We start from the raw sequence: 25,501 nt of genomic DNA on the forward strand, positions 1-25,501 counted from the left end.
CGGTGGGGAAGTGGCTTGGTGGGCTTGAAGCAATTGCAGCAATTCTTGGCATGATGTTGGGATTGATTGTCTTCGACAGCATAGAAATAGAGACTTGCATTGAGTCGCCTTGCTGAGGTAGCGGGGCAGAGAGCACCATCATAGACACAGGGGGAGCATCCAGTATGCACTGCAGGGAAGTTCCTTTAGTCAGCACGAGGGATTGACGGAAAGTGTTCGTGGCAGCTACTATCGCTGTGCTGCTGTTGAATCGTACAAGGCTTAATGGGAAGGCGATTCCACGTGCACGATCATGATGAGATGGTGCGATGAGTACATCCCCGTCAGTTATGTGTTCAGAAACAACGGTGTTGTTTGTCGAGGATAATGTATTGGCTGTGGCTCTGGTCCTCTGGGGGTCTGACCCGCAGTAGCGAAGAAGAGACATGGCCTCAGGAACAGAGAATGTTACCAGAACTGTATTATCTTTATTAACACAAAGAGTAGCATAGAAGTATACGTCACATGGCAACGACAGAGACCACAAAGGGAAAGAAGAAAAATGGGGTCGGGCACTTCAGTCCTAGAGATCATGCCCTTTTCCAGCAATGACCGGAGCTCTCTCTTCTGCGTTGACGCTGTGAACAGTCGAAGAGGCGGGAAGAGCCCGTTGCTGGGGGCTGTTTAGAATGTGTTGTTCTCATACGAACACACGCGCAGCCGTAATATGCCTCAAGCATTTCACACAGGGAGGCAATCGCAGCTCAGGCATATATCCGAGGTTCGTAGGTCCAAGTCGAAGGGCGGGGGAATGTACACTACCGCTTCCGCTGCGTTGACGCAATCGTCCCAGCCTCTGTATACCCGTCTAGGATGGCGTTGTGGATGCGCTGTTGGAGAACGCAGCCATGAAGAATGGTGTTTTCGCTGCAGCCACGAATACCGGCTGCTGGCACCACGTCGTCGCCTCGAGGCATAGACGGTACGGCTTGGAGCGAACGCTCGGGTCTCCGGGTGAATTCGTCCGGCAAACTGCGGGGTCGACAAACTCAACAGCTCTCCGCGGCCAGGCCGGAAGAGACGGAGAGACCTCCACCGTGGGGCCCGGGCTCGGGTAGAACCCCTGGCTGTTAACTCAGGGCAAAAACTTAACCACAAAACACAAACAATGGAAAGCACAGATTGGACATTCCGTGCAACAACGCACTGCTCCACGTGCAAGCGTCCAGATTTCGCGCACGGCCCACCAGGCTTTCTTTTCAAAAAAAAAAGAAACACTTGCCACAAGAAAGTAATTTATTGTTGCATGAATATGGTGATACCAAAACACGAATACATGGTCACGCTGAAGTTGCGATACACGGACCGGTCCGAAACAAACAGTCAAAACAGGAGGTGATCGTAGATAACTATCTCCTCATGACAGCCGGCTCAAACCATCGGCATTCGCGTGCACTTTTCCCTTTTTGTACCGTACTAAAAAATTGCACTTCTGGAGTGCGAGGCTCCACCTGAGCAAACGATCATTTCTGGTTTACATGTGTCGCAGCCATGTCAGAGGGCAGTGGTCAGTTTCAAAAACAATCTTTGCCCCATACAGGTAGCACGCGAGCTTCTGTGCCACCCATACCAAGCATGCACATTCCTTTTCCGATGCGCTGTAGTTTTCTTCTTTGCGGGTTAATTTGCGGCTGGCATACAGAATCGGATGTTCTTCATGGTCGTCGTCGACCTGGCTTAAAACAACACCCATTCATCTATCGCTGGCGTCGCGTTGAACTGCAAACTCCTTTGTATAATCCGGCGCCCTAAGCACGGGTCGCGACGCTAGCACTTTTTTCAGGCTCTTGAAGGAATTTTTTTCGCTTCATCCCAAAGAACGTTATTGGGGGCTCGTTTCCGCAGGGCATCGGTTAACAGACTAGCCAGTTGGGAGTAGTTCGGGATGTACCGCTGGCGATACCCGACTATTCCCAGAAAGGATCGAATGTCCGTTTTGGGTCGTGGTTGTGGAAATTCCACAATCGGGGTTATCTTTAACTCTGACGGACGCCGTGTTCCCTGGCCTACAATTTGGCCCAAGTAGGTCGCATGGGCACAGCCAACCCGGCGCTTTTCCGCTTTCATTGTTAACCCGGCATCACGCAACCGTGAAAACACGCTTCTCAGATGCTCTAGATGCTCTTCCCAGGTATGAAAAAAAATTGCAACGCCGTCTAATTAAGGGAGGTCGAAGCCCTGCATGTCCTTCAGGACGATGTCCATGAGTTTAGAAAAACTGAATTGTGCATTTTCAAGGCCGGAGCTAAGCACGAGTGGGCGAAATGTGCTTACTGGGGAGATGAAAGCGGCATACCTGCTTTCGGGTTCTGAGAGGGGAACTTGCCAATATCCCCACCCGAGATCAAGCGTGGAAATGTACCTCAAATTGCTCACCCTCTCAACCCTGTCTTCATTGTTTGGTATTGGGTAGAGCTGATCCTTAGTGATAACATTCAATTTCCGGTAATCGACACATGGTCGAGAATTCTTTCCCGGTGCTTCCACTAGAATGAGAGCTGATGTGTAGTCACCTTCCGCTTGCTCGATAACCCCCAATGCTAGCATAAGCTGAATCTCGGTCTCCAGTATTTCTTTCTGTCGTGGTGAGACCCTGTAGGGCTTTGATCAAAATTGGTTCTTTTGACGTGAGCTCAATGTCATGTGTCAAGAGATGCGTATTCCCTGAGCGGCTGCTAAACAGGTCACCAAATTCGCTCAGCAACTGCTTTAGAGTCTCTACCTGGCAGGTACTAAGGAGCTGAGTGTTTACCGAGAGGGCCATGATTTGGTCCATGCTGCTATGGTCCTCAGGATTTCCCTCCCAATCGGGAACTTCGCATGCTGGCTCCTCAGGTTCATTCAGCGTTAAGGGAACTATTCCGCTTCGTTCAACGTACGGCTTCATCAGGTTACGATGATATGTCCTCACCTCTTTTCCACTGCCTGGAACCTTCAGAGCGTAATTCGTTTCTGATATTTTGTGTACAACTTCGACTGGACCGTCCCAGTGGACATCGAGCTTAGTTTTCTGCGATGGTCTGATGATCATGACGAGATCACTCGTTTTGAACTGTCGGCCGTGGGCGCCTTTGTCGTAATACACTTTGGCAGCTTCTTGGGCAGCTTTCATATTCTCATTAGTTCTCATTTAGGCTGCCCAGCAGTTTAAGCGCGTACTCTACGACTGTCTGGCTCTCGCCTGTGCCCTCCCGCATTTCTCTCAGAATTCAAAGGGGGAGCGGAGCGTTCTTCCGTACACGAGTTCTGCAGGAGTGAACTCGGTAGCTTCGTGGGGGACTGTTCGTAAAGCGAACAGTGTGGCAGGCAGACAGTGCTCCCAATCTTCTTTGTGCGCATAGCGAAAAGCGCGCAACACTCGCTTAAGCACAAATTGTCATTTTTCCACGCTGTTTGACTGAGGATGATACACGGAGCTGTGTATCAGCTTCACTCCGCATCTCTCTAAAAACGTGGTCGTTAAGTTGCTAGTGAAGTGCGTGCCCTGATCCGCTTGGATTTCCGCCTGAAACCCTGTCCGCGCAAACACTGACAACAGAGCATAAACTATTTCGGAAGAGCTCAATTCTTTCAAGGGAACGGCCTCGGGAAATATCGTGGCTGGGCATAGCATAGTAAGGAGATACCTGTAGCCTGACTTCGTCTTGGGCAAACGAAGCACAGCATCTATTACAAGTCGGCGGAAAGGCTCAGAGACCAAAGGCATGATTTTCAAAGGTGCCTTCCAAGTCTCTCCGGGCTTGCCCACTCGCTGGCACACATCCCACGATTTCACATAACATTCTACGTCTTTGAAACATCCTGGCCAATAGCACTCCATTAACAGCGTCTCCTTCGTCTTGTTAAAGCATAGATGCACTGACCAGCCGTTCCCATGACACAAACTCAGAAGGTCAGCCTGTACTTTTCAGGTACTACCAACTGATCAAGTGTTTTGCCCTTTTTGTCCAGGTTGTATCGGTACAATAATTCTCCTTTCTCATGCAAGGTTACAATGCGTCTAGCAATGCCCTCTTTGGCTGTGACGTGTAACTTTGCTAAGGTAGGGTCCTGCGTTTGCTCCGTTATTAGAGTCTCTCTATTGACTTGCAACAGACGGTCAAAGTTTTGTGCAACCGGGGATATTAGCAATCCCTCAGCGCTTTCTTCCTCATCTGATATCGGTGTGATCGCAGTCTCCGTACGTGCGTTGATCCGACTCTGAAATCCCGTTATTTCTTCTTTCTCAGTGCTTGTTTCTTGTATTGGTTCAGCTTGTTCCTATCTCGCTTTCTCCCGTTCGGGGATCTGGCTCAGCTGAGGGACGAGTAAGCGGGTTTTGGACCTTGTCAGAGCCTGTACTAATCCGCTTCCGAGTTTCTGACCTCTCGAACGCAGCAATAGATCGGATCAATTCGAGAAAAGCTAAGGGTATTTGAAGTGGGAGAGCATTTGAAACAGCGGCCTCAGTTATGAGCTCCCCAAATGGCCCGCAAATCCTGACTCTAGCTATTGGTAGGCAGACGCTGTGTTCGCCCACTGCCTGTTTGTTCCAGGCCACTTCACCATTGAATTCTTCTGCTGTGGCATATCATGGGTGAACAACATCCATCGTCGCAGCGCTATCCCGAAGCACGCTGCAGGGTTTCCCATTTTTCCTGCAGTTGGTGCAAATACGGTCGAAGGAGTTCTAGGTTCTGGTCATTATCATCGACGCATGAGAACACCACTCGCGGCTTCGTAAATTTAACCGCAAATTGCCCGACGCCATTGCAGTTATAGCAGCGAAGTGGTTTGCTAGCCTCAAACTGTCTTTTTGCGGCTTTATCAACGCCCTCTCTCTTCGACTGCTCTTCGCGCTTTTCTGGATGCCTTGCCCAGCTCCGAACTTTTTACCTGCGAAACCCTTCGGCTAAGTAACAGGCCTCGCACCGCGCTTGTCACTGGTAACACTACACCCTCGTTACTCAGAGTTTTTCGCGTCGCGTACTCTTCCGCGAGTTCGGCGGCTCTTTCAACTGTGTAGACATTTTTCCTGTTTTGAACCCACAGTTTCACTGCATGGGGGATGCTTCGGTAAAATTGTTCAAGGCAAATGCATTCAAAGATTTTGTCTCTGCTTTCATAAGCCTGCGGTCCCCTAAGCCACTCGAGCAGGTTGGCCTTAAGGGCATACGCGAACTCCGGATAGCCCTCGCACTCGCTCTTAATAATGTTTCTGACCGCTGGCGGAAGGCTTCCGCAGAAAGCCTGTATCTTTTCAGAAGGCTGGCTTTGATTATATTGTAATCGGCGGCATCATTTGCATTAAGCCTTGCGATAACTTCCGCTACTTCACAGGGAAAGACGGTCAAAAGCCGTTGTGGCCATGTATCATGGCAAAGTTCTCATGTTCACAGGCTCTCTCAAAATTTCCCAGGAACAATCCTATGTCCCGTTCAATTTTAAATAGTTGCATATATTTGTCCATGCGATACGATTCTCCATCGCTTGCTCTTTCAGGAGTCCCCGCTCTGGCTTTAGCGGCTTCCTCTCTTTCTTTTTCAAGCTGCAAACACTGTAGCTCTCTTTCCTGTTTCTCAGATTCCCATTTTCACGTTCCTCTTCTTTTTCCGACTCTCGTTCGGCTTCCCCCTTAAGCCCTTTCTGCTCTCGTTCAGCTTCCTCCTTACGCCATTTCTGCTCTCTTCAGCTTTCTCCTTTGATTCCTGAACGGTTTTCCAAGCATCTACGAGCTGGTCATTATTCTCTACGTGTTTAGCTGTTCCTAGACATGTTTATTTTCACTTTTTGCTCTCCCTTATAGTCCCAGCTCGTCGCACAACAATAGCAAGTTCGCCCTCGACAAATTCATTAGGTCCATTTTTGTGTCTTTTCTGTTTTGGTTCTGCTCTCAAGTGAAGTCGTTGGATACTGTCTCAACTAACAAACGCTCAATTGCCAGAGGTTCAAGATTATTCACTCAAAATCTGAAGCCTGGCGAATCCTTAGCGAAAACCAAACGCTCACCCGCAGAAACAGCACGACGTCGTCCAGTCCAACCTAGCTGCTGCCAACTAGCTGATGCGTGTCCAGGGTCCTGTATTGGCTATGGCTCGGGTCCTCTGGGGGACTGACCCGCAGTAGCGAAGAAGAGACATGGGCTCAGGAATAGAGAATATTAGGAGAACTGTATTCTCATTATTAACACAAACAGTAGCATAGAAGTAGACGTCACATGGCAACGACAGAGACCAAAAAGGGAAAAGAGAAGAGCAATGGGGTCGGGCGCTCTTATATAGAGTTCAGTCCTTCAGATCACGCGCTTTTCACCTATCAGCGGAGCTCTCTCTTCTGCGTTGACGCTGCGAACAGTCGAAGAGGCGGATAGGTCCAAGCCCGTTTCTGGGGACTCTTCTTTAGAATTTGTTGTTCTCACACGAACACACGCGCACCCGTCATTTGCCTCAAGCATTTCACACAGGGAGGCAATCGCAGCTCAGGCAAGTATCCGAGTTTCATAGGTCCAAGTCGAAGGGAGGGGGGATGTGCTCTACCGCTTCCGCCGCGACGGCACAATCGTCCCAGCCTTTGTATACCCATCTCGGATGGCGTTATGGGTGCGCTGTTGGAGAACGCAGCCATGAAGAATAGTGTTTTCGCTGCAACCACAAATACCGGCTTCTAACGCCACGTCGTCGCCTCGAGGCAGCGGCATCGACAATACGGCTTGCTGCGAACGCTCGGGTTTCTGGGTGGAATTCGTTCGGGAAACAGCGGGGTCCACAAACTAAGCAACGGTAAGAAGTGTTTCGTACTTTGGAGGCAATACATTAACAGCGGCAGCAGTGAGGGAATGATGTCGTTCAGAAATGCCAGATGAAAAATCACTGTCTGTCATATGGATGACACGGTCGCCACAATAAATTAACACTGAAGCTGTTGACAAAAAATTCCATCCAAAAATCATCAAATGCGCACACGCTGAAAGCACGTGCAGCAAACTGCACGTGGTGGCGGACGCTGTTTATAACTACTGGAACTGTACAATTTGCTGAAGGGTTCAGAGGAACGCCACTTGCTCCACGAAGCTCAGGTTCATGATATGGTTTCGTTACTTTGCGCAAACGGTGGCACAAATCAGCGTGAATAACAGAAAGTACAGCCCCTGTGTCAATCAAAGCTTCAACCGGTAATTCTTCAGCTATAACGGAAATCATATTATACGAGCGATGAGGAGGACTTTTTGTAAGTTCGCAAAGTACAGTTTCACCTCTGGAAACTGCATCGCTTATTTTTTCGAATGACGGAGAGCGAAAGTTGTTACTGGTCGAAGTGGAGAAACTCAGCGGCGGTATAAGGAAGGGGACCGGCGTCTGGATACGTGAGCCCCAGACGAGGATACTGGCGGTGAAGAGAATTGACGATGTTGGCTGGGAATCGTTCGTCGCTGATAATACGCAGGTATGTCACTTTCGAAGGCGTCGTAACCACGTCGCTCGTTCTGAATGCGTCGGAGACAAAAGCGGGATATATGTCCTCGAATTCCAAAATAATAGCACACTGGGCGAGAGGGGCGCCAAGGTGTGTAAAAGGTGACGTAGGTTGAGCCGTGGTCATGGCGTTGATTTTGTTTTAGGGCGGTGCTTGGGGTGAGGGCACAAAACGAGGAGGGTATGCGGCGACGTGAGCGTGAGTCGGCGCTGGGCGAGGTGCAGGAGGATCAGGTGTGACAGGGTGGATGATAGTGGCCTTTAATGATCGTGATCTTTAACGATCTGGCGGAGGCAGGCGTTTTTAGAAGGAGGAGAAGAATAATCGCACCCGTGCCGGCACAAAGGGCGGAGGGTTTGGAGCTCCTTGCGGATTATCGTTCTTATCAAGTCTTGTAGATCGAAATCAGTAGAGCTCGGGGCAGTAGCGAAGCCGGGCTGCAATTGAGAGGACTTAACTGGTCGAGGCGTAGGCAGGTCGTAATAATGGAATCAACACTTGATAGATTCTGGGCAACTAGGGTGTTATAATCTATACAATTGATTCCTTTCAAGACATGGTGTACACATTCAGATTCCGGCATGGTGGGACTGATAAGCGGGCAGATTGCAAGCAAGGCCTCTATGTATTACGCATAGGACTCATATGGACCTTGAAGGCGGGAAGCGAGCTTGTTCTTGGTATCTCCATCCGAACAGCCTGGTCGGCGAAGTACTTTCGTAACTGCTGCATGGAGAAGGGCCAATTTGTGGTGTGGGGCTCGCAGTTGTTAAACCAATTCCTGGTGACCTCAATAATGAAAAAAGAAAAGTTCATGAATTTTAAAGCATCATTCCACAGGTTGTAGGCACTGCAGCGTTCATAAGTGCCGACCCAGTCATCGACGTCTTCGTCGCGACGACCAGCGAACAGCGGCGCGTCGCGTTGTCGTGTGGTCACCATCGGAGGCGGCGGTGTAGCCGAGATAGAGGGTCCGGGCGGGTGGGGACTACTCTCGGTTGACATGACGATGGTAGTTGTTGGTAAACGGCGACCGGAACGTAGCTCTAGTGAGAGGCAGGACACAAGGCAGCAAGGGGATCAAATTTTACCTCCAACACTCTCGCTTTAGACCCACTTACCGTTCTCCCTGGAGCTCCGTTCAGGCCTTCGCTTGTGTCCGCGGTCCTGTGCTATGGATGAGGGCAACGGTGCTCGCTCACCCCCGGCGCCTCCTGCTTCTACTGCGGCTGCCCCTGCCTGGACAGTCACCAGCCGCCAGCGCGATCCCCAAATCTTTGCTGGCCTTCGCGGTGAAGATGTCGAAGACTGGCTCGACAACTACAACAAGGTCAGTAAAATTTACCCGCTGGGATGACGCTCATAAACTTCTCATCGTCGTCTTCTACTTGGCTGACATCGCCAAAACCTGGTTCCTCAATCATGAGGATGACATCGCTGACTGGCCTACATTCACGGATCAGCTAAAGAAAATTTTCGGCACTCCGGCTGCTCGCTCAGAGCAGGCAAAGAAAAAACTTGAAGCTCGTCTCCAGCAGCCCGGCGAGTCCTATACGTCGTATATCGAAGACGTTCTGGCCCTTTGCCGACGTGTCGACGCTGCTATGCCTGAATCTGAGCGTGTTCGCCACTTAATTAAGGGCATCAACACTGCTGCTTTTAATGCATTCGTGGTTAAAAATCCGTCGTCCGTGTCTTACATCACATCCACAGGTCAGCGTCTGGACCAGCTACAGTCGTGCCGCCTCATACAAGACCCCAGTGATGGCGGCTCCCTCATAGATGGAAATTTGCGGCCCCTTATACGCACAATCATCCGAGAGGAGCTCTACGGCCTGACCAACCCCTCTGCTGTTTCTCCAACTCTTCCGCCAGCAACGGTGAATTTGCGTAGCATCATCAAGGATGAATTGACGAATTTCAACTGCACTGTGGCACCTGCCGCACCTCCCATTGCCTCCCAAACTTCCTCGCCGCCTCCCATCGCCTCCCAACATCCCTTGCTAACCTATGCCGAGATTACTTCCCGTCAACCCATCCCGCCTTCCCCGACTTGTTCGGCACCCGTGTGCGGTCACGTCGCTGCTATGGCACCATATCCTCCAGTGCACCATCCTGTTACAGCCTGGCGCCCCTCCCGCCCTGTGTGCTACTATTTTGGGATCGTGGCCACATTGCCCGTGTCTGTCGCCGCCGCCAGCAAGACGAGCAACGGGGTTATGCTCCCTTTGAACGTCCCCGCGTGCGCCAGTCTGATGATTCTACACTGCCCGCGTTCTTCCTCTCCTCCGAATTCCACCAATGTTTCACGGCCCTCGCGTTCTTCCCGACGCCGATCGCCTTCGCCTTTTCGCCGCACGTCACCGCTTCGTTCTGCCTCGCAACCCTTCCAACCTATAAAGGAAAACTAACCGAAACAGTTTTTGGAGGGAAAGCTGCTCCGAGTTCGAAATCTACAATTCCTCCTGGGCGACCGTTGAGGCCCTCATCGACACCGGCGCCGCTTATTCCGTCATGCATTTCTCTCTGTGTTCTCATCTGCGCAAAGTTCTAACGCCATACATCGGTCCGCCACTTCGTGGAGCTAATGGAACTCTTATGAAGCCCACCGGCCAATGCACAGCACGTGTCCTCATCGATAACCAGCGGCATCATATTGAATTTATTGTGCTCCCCACGTGCGTTCATCTTATGATCTTGGGGTGGGATTTCTTATCGTCGGCGTCCGCCCTCATCTCTTGCCGTGAGTGCCTTATTCATCTTGCGGGCCCCAATATATTACCGACATCTGATTGTTCACCACCAGACGTGTTCGCAGCAGTGACTTCGTTTTGCCCCCAGGACGCGAGCAGCTGATCATCGTGGCATTGGACTACCCTCTCGATGGCGAGGCCTTCGTTATGCCCGCTCCTCGGTGGACCTCCGACGGCCTAGCTCTTGCCTCGTGCCTCACCTCCTGCACCCGTGGTTGCGCAGTGGTAGCGGCCCTCAATACAACTCTCCAGCCATTCTTACCGCCCAGAAGAGCCACAGTTGGGTTTATTTTTGACTGCGATCCTGTTCCCCTCGACACACTTTCCAGCGCACCACCGCCTGCTGCCAAGCCTCCATTTCCGACATCCTCTGCGCTCGCAGCCGCCATCAGCCCTGACCTTACATCCGAGCAGTCCACAGCTCTGCTAAACGTCCTCTTGCGGCACCGAGAGTCTTTTGATGTGTGCGCCTCAGCGTTAGGGAAGACCTCCGTCGCCTCTCATCGCATAGAGACGGAGGGCTCTGCTATTGTTCAACGACGGCCGTATCGCGTTTCAGCAGCAGAACGCAAAGTAATTGAGGAGCAAGTTGCTGACATGCTTGCTCGAAATGTAATCCGGCCATCCACGAGCTCTTGGTCCTCACCTGTGGTTCTCGTTCGAAAAAAAGATGGCTCAGTCCGCTTCTGCGTGGATTACCGGGCACTTAACAAGATCACGCGCAAGGATGTTTACCCTTTGCCTCGTATTGATGACGCATTAGACTGTCTCCAAGGCGCTGAGTATTTCTCCAGTCTCGACCTCCCCTCGGGATATTGGCAAATTCCTACGCACGATGCAGACAAGGACAAGACTGCCTTTTCTACCCCCGACGGTCTCCACGAATTTAACGTGATGCCTTTCGGACTCTGCAATGCGCCGGCCACCTTTGAGCGCATGATTGATACCGTGCTTCCCGGCATGAAATGGAAAACATGCGTATGTTATCTCGACGACATCATTGTCTTCTCGTCAAACTTCGCCCAGCACTTACAGCGTCTCACTGAAGTCCTCACGGCCCTTGCCCGGGCGGGGCTTCAGCTGAATACCAAGAAATGCCACTTTGCCAGTAAGACCACCAAAGTACTCGGCCATGTCGTCAGTAAGGCAGGAATCTAGCCTGATCCCGAAAAAATTGCGGCTGTCGTTAATTTTCCTCGGCCCCAACGTCAGAAAGATCTTCGCAGCTTCCTTGGTTTAGCCTCCTACTTCCGCCGTTTTATTCCGAACTTTGCAACAATTGCGGCCCCGTTACGCAAGCTCGTGTCTTCCCAAGTGTTTTACACCTGGTCCAGTGAATGTGAAGACGGTTTCAAAGCTCTCAAGCAGGCACTCACTTCCACTCCTGTGCTTCGCCATTTTGATGCTGACGCGCCCACCATACTTCACACAGACGCCAGTGGCCACGGTATTGCCGCGGTTCTCTTGCAACGCAACGCAGTGTCTGAAGAGCAAGTTGTCGCATACGCCAGTCGTACGCTTACTGCAGCTGAGCGTAACTATACTATTACCGAGCAAGAGTGCCTCGCCGTTGTTTGGTCGGGTCAAAAATTTCGACCTTATTTGTATGGCCGCCACTTCAGCATTGTCACAGACCATCACGCACTTTGTTGGCTGTCATCGCTGAAGAACTTATCGGTCGACTGGGTCGCTGGTACTACGTCTTCAAGAATACACCTTCACCATCACTTATAAATCTGGGCGAAAACACCTCGACGCTGACGCTCTCTCTCGCTGCCCATTGAATCCTACTGACTCGGCCCCATATACGGTCTCCTCTCCCTCCTGCCATCCGAGTCAGCCTTCTGCGGGCCACCTGAATGTTGCACCCATCGCTACAGCTCCACTCGAGAACAATGGTGATTTCTCGTCCCTGCAGCTGACTGACCCTTACTGCCGCACAATCATCGCTCGCCTCCGTGGAGAATCAGTTGTCCCAAACAGTCGCTTGCGCCGTCAGCTTCGTCGGTTCCGATTTCACCATGGAACACTTTACCGCGACGTTTATCACCCTACGGATCAACGCTGGGTACCCGTGGCCCCTCGCTCCCTTCGTTTTAAAGTTATGGAGGCTTACCACTACGACCCCACTGCTGGACATTTAGGCCACTTTAGAACTTACGACCGTATCAAGAGCCGCTACTTCTGGCCTGGGCTTTCTGCCAGCGTCGCTAAATATATTTCATCATGTCCGTCTTGCCAGCATCGCAAGCGTTCAACATCCCCTCCTGCTGGCCTACTGCAACCTCTACCTTGCCCATCTGTGCCTTCTGACACGGTCGCCATTGACTTGTTTGGTCCTCTCCCTTTGACGTCAGACGGCAACCGTTTTGTTGTCATTGCCATCAACCATCTAGCGCGGTACGCTGAAACCGCATCTCTTCGCTGCGGTGCCGCCTCTGAAGTCACCGATTTTTTCCTGCGTGCGATAGTTTTGCGTCATGGGGCTCCTCGTATTTTCATTAGCGACCGTGCAAAGACATCTCTTTCTCAAATCCTCGAGGAAGTACTGCGCGCAGCCAACACCGTCCATAAGACTTCCTCTAGCTGCCACCCTCAGATCAACGGACTCATCGAGCGGTTTCATCGCACTTTGTCCGACATGATATCTATGTATATTGCTCCTGATCACCGGAACTGGGACAATGTTTTACCTTTCGTCACCTACGCCTACAATTCCGTTGTTCAGCGCACTACTGGTTATAGCCCTTTCTTTTTAGTTTATGGCCGTCAACCATCGACAGTATTCGACACTACTTTCTTCTCTGCTGCCTCTACGTCTGAATCTCTGGGCGAAGAATTTGCCACTCGTATTACCCAGTGTCGCCAACTTTCCCGTTTGAACACTGAAAATGCTCAACAAGAACGCAAAGCCCTGTATGATCAACGCCATCGAACTCCCTCCTTTTACCCCGGTGATGAAGTTTTCCTGTGGACACCAATCCGCATTCCTGGCCTGTGTGAGAAGTTCCTCCATCGTTACATTGGCCCTAATACAGTACTCCAACAAACGTCTCCGGTGAACTACCGCGTTACTCCCTCGCACACCGTCGCAGATCCACGTCGTCGCTCCGAAGAGATCGTCCACGTCTCGCGCATGAAGCCTTATGCCCGTCGTCCCTCATCCCTGTAATCAGCGACCAGAGTGGCCGCTCTCTTGTCGGGGGGATTTGTGTGAGCGCAGCGCGTGAACTTTCACCTCTTTCATCTGTATAGATTCATCATCATCATCGCTGACTGCTCCTCGGAGCGTCGCGCGCTGTGTGCCAGCTGGTTCTGAAAAAGAACAGACGTTTGTGCAAGTGCTGTCTCACAATATATATATATATATATATATATATATATATATATATATATATATATTTACAAGGGAAAAAAAGCTTCATACTGTCTCAAATTTTCTGTCGAGTCGACGTTTCGGTAGGACCTCTGCCTTTCTCCAGCCTCTGCATGACCTCTTCATGTTGTGATTAGGATTTGTTTGTGAATTTGGCAAAGCGAGGCAATAAAAACACCGCGTAGTGAAGCCAGGGGGGCCCTCTGAGCACAAGCTGCCAATCCCGCATGAGGCTGTATTTCAGTGAAGGAGCAAAGCAAATGCCCGTGTGCTGTGCGATGTCAGTGAAGTTAAAAACCCCAAGTGTTTGAAATTCCAGGATCCCTCTACTGCTGCATCTGTCATAACCTGAGTCGATTTGGGACGTTAAACCCCGTAGACCTTACCAAACTGTTTGGGGGCCGTTCGGGACCTGCAGTCTGCCCACATGAGGCCCGCATGAGCTGGGAAGTGGGTGCCAAGCACTGGACACCACGTTACGGCCCAATCTGTGCCACTTGGGAAGTCGCTGCCATGAGGGTCGCAAATAGGGCCATAGCGCACAGAACTATAGGGGCCAACTCACCTGCGCCTAAAATGATTTACGTGATCATGTGCCTGACAAGTGTGAATCCCAGAAAAACGTTTGCGTAATTTGGGTGAAACCATTTGGCTCGCTAAACACCTGCTAAAGGAAAAAATAAAAATCAAATTGCAACCATAAAAATTAATATTGTACACTGTGAGTGAACTTCATCTACATCTGAGCGTAATCATCATCGGTCATCTTGTCGTGCAAAGAAGACGAAGTGTTGATGAGCTGTGGCTAGTCGGTAGCTGCTGCTTCTGAGGATATTAACTAGAACTGTGAATTTGCTGCTGCGTCCTGCTGCCTCACAAGTGGTGGAGATGAGTCCTGATCCCAGCGTCCTCAACGCGACACCCCCTGTAGCTCCGTTCCGGTCGTGTTCTTCGCAGCACACCAACCGCCATGGCGCAGTAACATCCACCTGCTCTGACTACCATTCCGGCACCTGTCGCTACGGACGTGCATCCGACGGCTGCCCATTCCTCTTCTGCACAGCTGCCTTCCCATGGTGCACTTCCTCCTCACCATTTGACCCATCTAACATGGTTACTTCACGTCAATGCGGACCTCCTGTTTCCGCCAGTCTCTGCGATGACATCGAAGACTGGCTACAGCAGTACGGTCGGGTCAGCGCTTTTAACGGCTGGGACGCTTCTATGTAGCTGCTGCACGTGCCGTTTTACCTTAGTGACGCGGCTAAGACGTCGTTTCTCAATCATAAGCACGCCAATCCTGACTGGCTTCAGTTCACGACATAGATCCGCCGGATCTTTGGAACTTGGTGCTGGTCCGGCCTCTTTCCAAAGAAGCTAGAGACCCGTGTGCAGCTTCCAGGAGAGACATACACATCCTACATTGAGGGCGTACTCGCCCTTTTCCGGCGAGTCAACAATGCCATGGTCGAAGCTGAACGTGTCTGACATATTTTAAAAGGAATTGGCTATTTTGCCTACGCAGCTCTAGCTGCTCAAACTCCCGTCACGGTGGCACACATTCGTACCACTTGCCAGCGACTGGACTATCTACAGTCGCGCCGCCTCAACATCACCTGGGATCCGAGCCAAATTCCCGAATGTGATCTGCGCGCTATGATCCGCTCTATTAAACGGAAAGAACTCTACAATAATATTTCGTCGGGGCCTGCTTTCTCGCGCCTACCTGTTCAATCTCCTAATTTGCGTGGCAATATCAAGGAGGAGTTTGCTTCATTCACTCGTCCCATGGCTACGGAACCTCCAGCCCCTCCCTACGTTCCGACATATGCTGAAGTCACTGCAGCCGTTTTATTGGCCCGTAAACGGTTCTAGAACAAACGTCTCCTGTAAACTATCTCATCACAACTGCATCGCTGTTCGCGATCGTCGGTTCCGCGGCACTGAAATTGTGCACGTCTCGCGTTTAATCACTTTAACCGCCGACCTTAAGATTTAGTTAGCGACCAGGATGGTCGCTTTCGTTCTGGAGGGGGGTATTGTATACAATGTGAGTGTACTTCATCTTCATCTCAGCGTAATCATCATCGGTCATCGTGTCGTGCAAATACGAAGTGTTGATGAGCTTTGACTAGTCGATAGCTGCTGCTTCTGCGTATCTGAAAGAGAACAGTAAATTGGCTGATGCGTCCTTCTGCCTCACAATATGAATATAACATTTCAAGAAGCACAAAAGCAGATTTTATTAAGAGTCTCCCGGAAGCCACTACGGCCTAACAGGACGCGGCACCTGATGATATGGACGCCTGCCCATGTCCCAGGCAATAATACAGATGTAGTGGTATGCGCGCCAGGAGGAAAAATTTACCTGTACACCACCATATGCCAAGACATTTGGGCAAGCCCTCAGGACGGCCTCCTGTTATGCTGGGAAGCCGATCTCCAATATGTACTTAAGGCAAGCGCAGATGTCCAGAACATCCCCGCATCTGATGGACACAATCGTCAAATATAGTTTGGTCGTATCGAAGACTAAGAGGTTTCGGGATTTCATAGAGTAGCCTAAAGAGATTAACGCCGAGTCATCATGCCAAAAACATGCTAGTCTTTCACTCTCCTCACAAAAACTAGAAAGACTTTCAATAAACCGGAATTGAACCATTCAGCTACGTGCTCATTAGAGCGTTTATTTTTAAAGAAACAAAACTTAGGTCTAACATGAATATTTCTAAACAAAATACAAAATATACCAGGGTGACGTAGGGCACGCAGGAATGGCTTCGCGTCACAAGGTACCGCTATTATTGAACACATTCTGACACAAAAATTTGGAATAAGTAGCTTGCGCTCCACTTACATTCATAACAATCGCGCTCTGTACCGTTTGCATAGAACCAAACAACTCTGTGCAACATATTAAACAGCTTTAGCCAAATAAACAGAGCTTTGTTAGTATGTGGCGATTGTAATGTTCACACTCCTCTCGTGGAGGTAAAACTTACAGACTTACCTTTTCATTAATTAGAAAGTTTTGAATACAGTTCAAACTCCCCAGTCGACTCAGATAAATAGCTGTTATAGATGAGGGCTCCGGAGTTTTCGATCTCGTCGGTTCTTTAAAGTTAATCGACATACTTCAACATAATGCCTACCTTTAGACCTCCATAAAGAAACTATCGCCGTGGTCGGGACTCAATCAAGCATCCATGGCCACAGGGGTCTAGCGCCCTATACACTGCACCACCATGACGAGACTCATTTTATTTCAGATAGTTTTGTCTATTGAAACCGGCAACCTAATGTATTTCTTCGAAACGCTAACAAAATGTGACGCCTTCATGTTTTAATTCATCTCTCATATGTAGGATTTCAAGTGATATATCGACTTTGGTGCATCACATTGGTTTAAATCATTTAATGGATAATTTACCTTGCCGCCGCGGTCAACCATAGAATTTAGTGTGAGATCCTCAAAGACCGAAATCATCTAAGGCTTTGCTGAAGCGACCTCACAAGTAGCACGCCGTGAATGGGCAGCCATCAGCCCAATACTAGGAAACACCAGCCCAGTAATGCAGCCAGTAATGGCGTTTCAATGAGGCGCTAGAAGATATAAGGTTTGAGCCAATATACTTGACTGGATTTCCAAAAATGCCCACAATTTCATACTACCTTATTTATTGGCATACAGCCTCAGTCAACGGCTACCTAATGTCTTCCACCCAAGCTACCCATAGGCTTTTATACAACTGCCATTAAGCCACGCTCTTTGGCTACCCAATACCTGCAAACAAGCATACTCACTGCCTTTTAACAATGCTATACGGCAAGGCTCATTCGCACCCATCACAGCTCACCCACGCTTATCCACTGGCTTTGCATCATTGGAATCCAGCGAATCACGTTATTGCTGGATGATTTTTTTATTGCTACCTATTTTATGCTGCGTTGGGGTGTTATGGCGCGCAGGTAACTAATGCCATCATGCACCAACACAGGACTGAGTAGCTTTCCTGAAGGCAGTTTACATTTATATATATATATATATATATATATATATATATATATATATATATATATATATATATATATATATATGAAGGAAAGAAGCCAACAGTCGGCGAGGCCAAGGAAAGCATTGGGGATATGTTTTATGTCTTTTTTTATTTTACTTGCAGAATCGCAGAAATGAGTAACGTAATCTGCTTAGGGGAAAGATAATTAAACACAAAGTAGAAGAAAAAAACAACGTGCCGATGGTGGGGACCGAACCCACGACCTCCGAATATCGCGTCCGGTGCTCTTCCAACTGAGCTACATCGGCCGCTGTCCCCCCTGCTACTTTCTCGCGTATTAATGTTGTCTGTATACTAACCTTGAGAGTGTTCACCAGCGCCACCCTCAACCATAGCGGCGGACGTGGAACGTCCTGTGTTACCGCCAGCGTCACGTAGAACGTGATCAAGAGCGAGGGCGAAAGCTGTGCTAGAACCCTCTTACGCTACCTATGGCTTCAAGACTGCCACAACCGAGACCCCCGTAAGCTACAAGCAGGTAAATAAAGGCGAAATGAGGGTGCTCGTTATAATACATGAAGGAAAGAAGCCAACAGTCGGCGAGGCCAAGGGAAGCATTGGGGATATGTTTTATGTCTTTTTTTATTTTACTTGCAGAATCGCAGAAATGAGTAATGTAATCTGCTTAGGGGAAAGATAATTAAACACAAAGTAGAAGAAAAAACAACGTGCCGATGGTGGGGACCGAACCCACGACCTCCGAATACCGCGTCCGGTGCTCTTCCAACTGAGCTACATCGGCCGCTCTCCCCCCTGCTACTTGCTCGGGTATTAATGTTGTCTGTACACTAACCTTGAGAGTGTTCACCAGCGCCACCCTCAACCATAGCGGCGGACGTGGAACGACCTGTGTTACCGCCAGCGTCTCGTAGAACGTGATCAAGAGCGAGGGTGAAAGCTGTGCTAGAACCCTCTTACGCTACCTATGGCTTCACGACTGCCACAACCGAGATCCCCGTAAGCTACAAGCAGATAAATGAAGGGGAAATGAGGGTGCTCGTTATAATACATGAAGGAAAGAAGCCAACAGTCGGCGAGGCCAAGGAAAGCATTTGGGATATGTTTTGTCTTTTTTATTTTACTTGCAGAATGGCAGGGATGAGTAATGTAATCTGCTTAGGGGAAAGATAATGAAACACAAAGTAGAAGAAAAAACTACGTGCCGATGGTGGGGACCGAACCCACGACCTCCGAATATCGCGTCCGGTGCTCTTCCAACTGAGCTACATCGGCCGCTGTCCCCCCTGCTACTTTCTCGGGTATTAATGTTGTCTGTATACTAACCTTGAGAGTGTTCACCAGCGCCACCCTCAACCTTAGCGGCGGACGTGGAACGTCCTGTGTTACCGCCAGCGTCACGTAGAACGTGATCAAGAGCGAGGGCGACCACCGTGAGATGTCGTTTTTATAATATGTCAGCGGGCCTAGCGCGCCTGCTCATGCCCGCGCTATTTCCCACTTGTTCCTTGCTCGTCGATAACATGAACCGGGGCCACCGAGCGATCGTCCCGATGGTGGACGATGAAATTCACTGATGTTGATGATTTCATGGCATGATTATGGGCGTGTCTGGATGCTTGAAGGAGAAGAGGAAGAAGGAAGAATATAATGGCTTGCCGGCACGATGATTCCCTATGAACCTTGGCCCAGGTCACTCTCGGTCCACACGTCGCCACGACTAGATGGCGGAGGCCAAGGCAAGCACCGCATGGCACAGGAAGGGGAGGATGTCTTTATGTGTAGCGGTGTCTTCTGTCGTGGGGCTTTGGTCAGCACATCTGTTCAGTGGGGTCACATATGGTCGTTCGGGTCTCTTCTTGTGTCTTGTGGTCATGTGTGGCCTCTCTGGCAAGCCTCTCCTTCGTCGTTTCTTGTGGTCGAGGAGGGGGGAAGGGGCGGAAAAACGGCAAAAGTCTTGCTGTGTGCAGCAGGCTGGGGAACAGCCATGCGATGCCTCGTAACCTTCAGCCGACGGCGCAAGAAGTCGCAGGGCACCGAAGCTCCGCACCATGATGAAGGGGTGATGATGAAGCATCCAGCACCTCCACCAAATGTTACCAAGCGGCAAGCCGACGAAAACAGGAGATAGAGGACAGTGAAACGATGCTAAAGATCCATGAGATGACGCTTTTAATATGTTAGCGGGCCTAGCGCAAGCGCCACTGCTCGCTTCTGCTTTCTTGCTCGTCCGTAACAATAATAAAGAATAGGCTTCATTCACAACATTTATGAAGGGCATGCCACTGCTCTTTCGCAGTTGGCAGAAACGAGAAATTGAACGCGTTAATTGAACCGTGAACACGCTGAACGCTTCGGTACCTAATCAAGATAATCATAAGATGGCAAAATTGGGCTATCACGCAGTTGGGCAAAATTAAATAAAGTTTGTGAAATAGACAGAGTCTTGCTCTCTTACCACAGAATGCCAGGGAAGTTAAACGAACGTAATTGATATTAGTACCACTAACTAGAGAATCACAATTTGATGTTATAACCAGTACGAGACCAGCTCGATTTTGAATGGCCTCTGACATACGTAAAAGTAATATTGATGGGGTTTCAAAATACTTGATGCATAAGCATGTTTTTGTTTGTATGAATGCCTCATACGCGACTAGACGAACCGCCAGCAAAGAAAATGTGAGAGATCATCTAATGATTTAGAAAAGATAACTGGAATAGACCTGATGCGCTTTGCATAGTTTTATTTATTATTTGCTATATCAATTTTGTACTTACAGTGTCAGTTTTTGCATGGACATAAGAAAAGTAGCAGTTTTAATGGCTTCAAATTACAGGAAGCTGTGATGTAGAAAGCTAGTTTACGCATACGATGTTGCTATATCGTTACATATATGCCATCGCAGAAGGTAGAAGACGACGATCACCAACGGAGGCAGAAGTGACAGCAACAGTTGGTGCTAAGAGAAGGGTGGCGCTGCTGTATATCTGTCTGCTGTGTCTTCGGCTGTTGTGCTTCTTGGACTAACCTTGCCACGTATCATCTTGGCGGAGGTGACAATAAGTCGCCGTGGGCAAGGATAAGTCCATTTAAGCAGCCAAAAGCTGGATTTGTGCAGTGGCCGCCACCTTTCTGGGATCACGTCAACAACGGCCACCATGACCCGAAGCAGCCACTACCACCGCAGCAGCATTGGTTCAATCACTCATCCTGCCGAAAATCCCTCAACTTCCCATATTTAATGCCGAAGACAAGCCGGATGTTGACGATTGGCTGGATGAGTACGAGCGCTACAGCATGAACAACCACTGGGACGCGGCCACCATGCCGACTCCCACATGAGCTGGTGATCTAGGATCAGAAGAGCTGGTGATCTAGGAAATCTGCCAGCACCAGCTTCAAGACTTGTTCGGGAAGCCCACTGGCCGGGGTCTAGCAGTAAAGAGAGAACTTTTGCATCACGCCCGATACGCCACAGAGTCCTACCTTGACTACGTTCTAGACGTGCTCGCGTTGTGTTGCAAGGTTAACAGCTCCCTGACGGAAAGTGAAAATATAGATCATAGCCACAAAGGTATCGAGGATGATGCTTTCAACATCCTCGTCTGCATCAATTGTTCTGCCGTCGACTTGGTGCTTCAAGTCTGCCACAAATTCGAGCAGGCTGAGCAACGATGTCTGGTACATTGCTTTGAGCACCTTTGTACATGGCGGCTACATCATCCTGCGATGATCTGGCCCTTCTGCAACACCCTTCTCAATCCACGTCCATGACTCGGATTTTCAGGTGAGAACTCGAGGCCTTAGCTCATGCACCACTCTCATCTCACTGCCCGACACCATCGCCATGATACAAGCTGTTGTCCGACAGGAACTTTGCAAACGTTAGCCTCTTTTCCACCCCCTAGACGCCCTCGTCACCGTCACCTCCTGTTCCTGTAAGTGATGCTGCAACTGCTAGCCAAGTCACCCTACATCATTATCTTAGTCGCAATCCTGCAGAGGGGCGCAGCTCAGACGACAGGCCAATTTGTTTTATTTGCTGTCGAGCTGGCCACACTTTGCGTTATTGCCGCATTCGTACCTTTTTCACCCCTCGTTCCTATTACAACACTCACCGTAGGTGCTACTATAGATCTCGACTCTTCCCTGCCATTGTGAAGAGCTCCTCCCCGCATATGATGGGCCTGGACACTTCCCTCATCAACCAGATGAACCTCGCAACGAAGCCCTATCACGGTAACGTCGCTCAAACCGATATCTTTATCCACGGCCTCGTCGCTCCCGTTCACCGGTACCTCGTCGCACCTCCTCCCCATCATACACCGGCATCTACTCAGGAAACTAGCGAAATGCAGCATCCGGGACTGACGCTGCTTTATCGACCTGGACTGAAAACTCGATACTGACCGGCGCAGCCTGACGTAATCCCATTCATATACTTGTTGACGGAGTCCCAGTTCCTTCCGTTATTGACACCAGCGCCCACATTTCTGTCACGCTCTGTCAATGCCTTAAGGAAGTTCTCACACCAGCTACCTCATCCATCATTCGTGTTGCTGATGGCACCACAGCTACAATGATTGTTTTGTGTATTGCGATCATTATCACTGCCGACCACCATATCCCTGGGTTACTTCCAGTCCTCACAAGTTGCCCTAAAGATATTGTGTTACGCCTAGACATTTTAACGCAGCACTCAGCTCTCATATACTGTTCTTCTGGACTACTTCATCTAGACCTGCCGCACTTTCCTGACGAACAAGCTCCTCTGACTTCAAAGCTCCGTCTCCGCTTCACTCCAATTACTCGCCTACCTCCAGAAGCAACATTGGAAGTGCTCATGTCACCTTTTACCTCCGTTCCTGATGGCGAATGCGTTGTTTGCCCCTGAACCGACGTCATTCTGCAGCGTAGAATTGCTATACTTTACAATATTGTGCTCTTAGCGAACAACCATACTTATATTCTAATCTTGAACATCAGTTTTTTTGTGCAGGTAGGTTCTGAGGGCAATTTCTTTCGCCGAATTGACACCAATGTCTGAATCAATTTTGTCTGCTCTTTTCTCTTACCCCAATGCTGAGGTACCATCATGACCTGCACCGTCCCCACATCTTGAGCCGCTCATATCAGCAATGGTTGCTCCTGTCTTGCATTATGATTGTGTTAAACACTTACGAGCCTTCTGACTTTGTACAGGGATATATTTGATTTTGGTGACCACCTTTTAGGTCAAATGCCATTAGTTACCGCATCAATACCGGAGACGCCAGACCAATTGACAAAAAACATTACCTTACCGAGTCGTCATTTCCGAATATCGCGGATTACAAGATGAAGTTGACAGGATGTTGGCAAGATACATTGTAGAGCCTTCGAGTAGCCCCTGGGCGTCACCCGTCGTGCTTGCTAAAAAGAAGGCCAATACCTGGAGGTTCTGTGTGGTCTTCCTTCTGGCTATTGGCATATCGCAGTGATGAACGGGACCGAGAGAAGACCGGCTTCGTCACTCTCGATGGCCTCTACCGATTCAAGGTAATGCCTTTTGGCCAGTGTAATGCGCCTGCAAAATTTGAGAGTATGGTGGAATTCCTTTTACAAGGTTTCGAATGGAAGATGCACTTGCCTTATCTCGATGACGTCATCGTCGTTTCTTCGACCTTCGAGAGCCGTCTTCACCGGCTTGATGCCATTCTCGGAGTCTTCCGAAGAGTTGGCCTAGAGCTGAATTCAAAGAAATGTAGCATGGGCCGCTGTGAACTCAAGGTACTCGGATTGTTGGTCGATGCCCGCGGCGTCCAACCCGACCCCGACAAAATTCGTGTTGTAAATGCATTTCCTACACCCCTCTGTACCAATGACGTCCGTAGTTTTCTTGGCCTTTACTGGTATTTTCGGCGGTTTGTCCCCAACCTTCGGAGAACGACGTTCCATTGTGCTGGGGCCAGAGCAATCTCAACCCTTTTCTGCGCTGATCGCAGCCCTCACCAACCCGCCCGTCCTTGCACACTGGAACACCACAGCCCCAAAGGAGGTACGCACCGACGCCAGCGGTCACGGTATTGGTGCCATTCTCGCCCAAAAGCAGACGGGCCGTACTCGCGTCATTGCTTATGCCAGTCGCCTCCTTTCCGTGGCTCAGCGGAATTATTCCATCACAGAACGTGACTGTTTAGCCCTCCTGTGAGCCATTACTAACTTTCGCCCTCATTTTTTTTTTGGCCGCCGTTTCTCTGTCATTACCCATCCCGAAGTCGTATTTTGACTTTCTTTGATGAAGGTCCCTACTGGTCGTCTCGGGCGTTGGGCGCTACGTCTTCAGAAATACACTTTTTCTGTCGTTCACAGGTTCGGCCGGCTACATACTGATGCCGATTACCTGTCCCGCAACCTGGTAGATATGCCGTTTGAAAGCGATTGTGAAGAAGGCACCCTGTGTGTTGTCCATCGCTGAACTTTCAAAGATTCGTCATGAGCAGCGCTTAGATCCCAAGCTTTGCGGCATTATCAACCGCCTCAGCATTGATCGCCCTGACGCTCCCCTTGGTTTGTTTATGCTCCCCAACGGCACCTTATATCGACGGAATATGCGACGAGATGGCGCTGAGCTTCTTCTCGCAGTCCCCGAACACCTGCGTGCCAACGTTCTTCAGCAGCTGCACGACGTGCCGACTGCGGGCCACCCTCGTGTATCTCGTACGTATGGCAGCGTCCGCAGAGGATTTTTTTGCAGGGCTCTACCGCTCTGTTCTTCGTTACGTGGCTTCTTGAGATAGATGTCAGTGATGGAAGAACCCCTCGGTTGTGCCTGCTGGATCCCTGGAGCCAATCGACATCCCACTTGTTGATGGACGAATAATATTGCTACGGAGAATGTCATTTACATATTCTACGATCTTTTCTTTCCGAGAGAGAACCCGACAAGATCATCGGCGAACAATTGAGTTACCTTCAGTGAGGACGCGGTGATGTGCAACACTATTCTGTCCCAGCGGTGGGGAAGTGGCTTGGTGGGCTTGAAGCAATTGCAGCAATTCTTGGCATGATGTTGGGATTGATTGTCTTCGACAGCATAGAAATAGAGACTTGCATTGAGTCACCTTGCTGAGGTAGCGGGGCAGAGAGCACCATCATAGACACAGGGCGAGCATCCAGTATGCACTGCAGGGAAGTTCCTTTAGTCAGCACGAGGGATTGACGGAAAGTGTTCGTGGCAGCTACTATCGCTGTGCTGCTGTTGAATCGTACAACACTTAATGGGAAGGCGATTCCACGTGCACGATCATGATGAGATGGTGCGATGAGTACATCCCCGTCAGTTATGTGTTCAGAAACAACGGTGTTGTTTGTCGAGGATAATGTATTGGCTGTGGCTCGGGTCCTCTGGGGGTCTGACCCGCAGTAGCGAAGAAGAGACATGGGCTCAGGAACAGAGAATGTTAACAGAACTGTATTACCTTTATTAACACAAAGAGTAGCATAGAAGTATACGTCACATGGCAACGACAGAGACCACAAAGGGGAAAGAAGAACAATGGGGTCGGGCACTTCAGTCCTAGAGATCATGCCCTTTTCCAGCAATGACCGGAGCTCTCTCTTCTGCGTTGGCGCTGTGAACAGTCGAAGAGGCGGGAAGAGCCCGTTGCTGGGGGCTGTTTAGAATGTGTTGTTCTCATACGAACACACGCGCAGCCGTAATATGCCTCAAGCATTTCACACAGGGAGGCAATCGCAGCTCAGGCATATATCCGAGGTTCGTAGGTCCAAGTCGAAGGGCGGGGGAATGTACACTACCGCTTCCGCTGCGTTGACGCAATTGTCCCAGCCTCTGTATGCCCGT

The 25,501-nt window shown here is 49.8% G+C and overlaps 1 non-coding gene and 1 pseudogene across 1 annotated transcript; both read right to left on the minus strand.

Annotated features, from left to right (window-relative positions):
* Positions 1-847: 847 nt before the first annotated feature.
* On the minus strand, positions 848-4,630 carry LOC146180160 (uncharacterized; annotated as a pseudogene).
* Positions 4,631-18,365: 13,735 nt separating this feature from the next.
* On the minus strand, positions 18,366-18,438 carry TRNAP-CGG (transfer RNA proline (anticodon CGG)). Its single transcript has one exon. It is a non-coding gene; the product is annotated as a tRNA-Pro (tRNA).
* Between the last annotated feature and the right edge of the window lie 7,063 nt (positions 18,439-25,501).

The sequence above is a fragment of the Amblyomma maculatum genome, chromosome 9, assembly GCF_055883805.1.
Source record: "Amblyomma maculatum isolate TAMU_Amacu chromosome 9, ASM5588380v1, whole genome shotgun sequence".
In the NCBI taxonomy this organism is placed as follows: Eukaryota; Metazoa; Arthropoda; class Arachnida; order Ixodida; family Ixodidae; genus Amblyomma; species Amblyomma maculatum.